Source organism: Octodon degus, unplaced genomic scaffold (genome assembly GCF_000260255.1).
Source record: "Octodon degus isolate 3935 unplaced genomic scaffold, OctDeg1.0 scaffold00159, whole genome shotgun sequence".
Taxonomy (NCBI): Eukaryota; Metazoa; Chordata; class Mammalia; order Rodentia; family Octodontidae; genus Octodon; species Octodon degus.
The window spans coordinates 1,678,261-1,681,271 of NW_004524735.1; the positions used below are offsets into that span (position 1 = coordinate 1,678,261).

General features: G+C 37.4%; 1 pseudogene; it reads left to right on the forward strand.

Annotated features, from left to right (window-relative positions):
• LOC101572614 overlaps positions 1-3,011 on the forward strand; it is a 46,452-nt pseudogene that overhangs the window by 1,106 nt on the left and 42,335 nt on the right.

The window sequence follows — 3,011 nt, forward strand, 5'->3', positions numbered from 1 at the left end:
TCTCCGCACACTCACCGGACCTGGGCTATGACTGGGTCTGGGGGCTCCCGGAACTCGGCAGAAAATCCTACTCGGCGAGCGGGGTGGGGGAGGCACTGCGGAGTGGTGGGGGGTGGCCCAAGGGGCTGGGAGAGGGTCCGGCCCACGCTGCGCCTGGGCTGGGACTCAATGTCATTCCTTTACTCAGCAGAGATCACTATACTGTATTTTTAGAAACATATTGTTTGAATATTAATAATAAAAATATGAATAGCAATAATGAAACATATATACAGAAACTATAGATACCTTCCTAGACCTCATCTTGGCCCAGGAACTTTATATTTGTAATCCCATGGAAAAGTTATTGGGGTGGCAGTTTCAATCTTCCGCTTCCAGTGCAATGCATGTTGAGAATATAAACATTATGACATATTTGTAGTGATGGGGAGCCAAGGGACCCCATGCCCAGCCATGATGATGGATATCTGGAACAAAGGACCTGACTCAGAACTGACCCCTTATGTTATTCATGTTTTTGATGGAGATAACTACAAAGCATCTCTGAGCAGGATTTACATTGTCAATTGGCTTTTTGTGTTTACATGTGAGTTTTCCCAAGGCTTAGGCCCTGGTGTGGAGATGGACAGAGGACTCATAGTAAGTAACTCATTGGTCACTGTGGAGGCTTGTATTCATGAGCAAAGCTGTGACTCCTCAAATGCAAAGTAAGTCCACAGCTGAGGACGTTTGGCTCCAACTCCAATTAACCAAAAACTCTGCAGCTGCGGCTCCACAGTCGCACAATAAGTGACAACCTGAAGGTAAGGTATTTCTCCTGATTTATGTGATTTATTACTTGAGAAAGTATTTCCCAAGGTTCTGTTAGATTCTCACTGTTATTATCATGATGGTTTTTGAAGAAAGGAGAGGTTTGAGGATGACTATGAGAGTTGTGGGATGTATGTGAGTACCTTGAGCTGCACTAGCTAGGAGGCCTGGAACCATTTCTGTAAAATTCAGAGAGAAGGGTATGCAGAAAGAGCAACCTGAATAACCCAATTGAGATAGCACGTAATGTTTTGGGGTATTTGCTCCAGCTATGATGTATAATCTTTTAAACGCTAGAAAGTCATAGCCTCTATCTTAGGCTCAATCCCAGCCCACAGTGGAGCACTGGCTCTTCATCCTGTCTCGTTGTGTCTCACTCATAGACCAAGGAGTTAGGGAGTGGGGTTTTGGGGGAAACACTGCTGACTGCATACACTAGCATCAGCACCTGATCTGGCCACTGAGGCAGGGGATGGTGGTCCCCTGGGGAGGCTGAAATCTGAAGGATCACTATGATTCCAAGATGAAGAGTGAGACCAAACACATTTTTTGAAAAATGGAAGGCATAAAACAATAGTCCTAGCCAGCTCTGTATATATCAATTGATGGAAATTGGAGCAGGTGCAGCCAAAATGGAGACAATTGCTCCTCCTTCAAGGAGATTTGTTCAGGTGGTCCTCCACAGTAACTACCTCTGATGAATTTTCTACTCTAATTCAACTACTTTCATGAATTTGCATACCTATGCTATTAAAATTATTATGTCTTTGTGTGTATGCTTTAAAATACTGCAGATAAATTTCCAAAATAATTTCAGTGTTTTATTTATATGCACTGTACTTGGTTTTTCTTTAGATGATATAAATTTTCACTATTTTGTATTTACTTTATAAAAATCATAATGCTAATATCTCCAAAATTTCTATTGTAATTTTAATTGACATGCTTCTGAATCTATACATCAAAAGTAATCAAATTTTTATCTCAATGACTAAAACACAACCAAGTCATAAACATCCTTTAATCCATGAATTTTAATAATTTATTTCAGAAAAATATACTATTTTGTGAAAAGTTTTCCTACAGTTTTATTAAATTTGTGTCTTGACGTTTGTGATTTACATAACTTGGTGCTTTCTTTTTCCATTTTCTTGTATCTGATAGTACATGGAGGTACAGTTACCATTTTGTATAATAATTTGTATCTGGAGAGTTTCTTACATAAATTCTCTGTATATATTGTAGTTTTCTTTTTTCTTTTCATTATATTTTAGGGAAGGGTCTACAGGGTGTTCAGGGTCTCACTACTAGACCAAACTCATAGTGATCCACCTGTTTACAGTGTCCCAAGAGCTGGGATTACAGGTATGTGCCACCACGCCCAGTCTCAATTGTTGTCTCAGCATGACTTGGGAGCGGGGCTGGGATGAGTTTTCTATAAATTTTCTAGTAAAATATCCTATTTTCGAATAAAATACTTTACTTTTAAAAATTTTGACATTAATGTGTTTTATTGATTCTCAGCATTGGACTCTCTTTGACTTCTACCACAGTGTTAGTAGATATAATGATCAAGTTTACCCTCATCTTACTCTGGCACTTAGTGGGCCATAAAGGTCATAGAATATGTCACCAATATTATAAAGTTGTTGTTGAAGTTTGCTATGCAAACTCTTTTGGTAGGCAAAATACTCTATATTACTGTTTTATTAAAATTGTATTATAAAAGATTATCATACTACATGAAAAGTTTTCTTTCATCTACTATAATGATCATCATTTTCCTTTCTTTTTCTTTTTTGCTAATGTGGCAAATGGCATTGGCTTACAAATGTGAGGTTCTTTATTCATCTTTGCATTAAATCTGCTTGGACATCATGTATCATCATTTTAATACAACCTTTGTTGGACTCCTAATATGTTCTTATCCACTTAGAATTTACATTAATAAATAATATTGGACACTTACACTAAAGAGTAATATTGGACAGCAATTGTCTTACATTTCAATGTCCTTGGAAGGATTTCTTTTAGGGATGCACTGGCATAAAATGTGATGTTGGGAGTAATATCACCTCTTCCATTTCCTGAAATGTATTACTTAAAATTTTCCCAGGATATATTTGGTAGAATTTGGTAAAGTAATTCAATCAAGGAATTATCTTTGTTGGAAAGTATTGAAATATATTATCAATTATTTA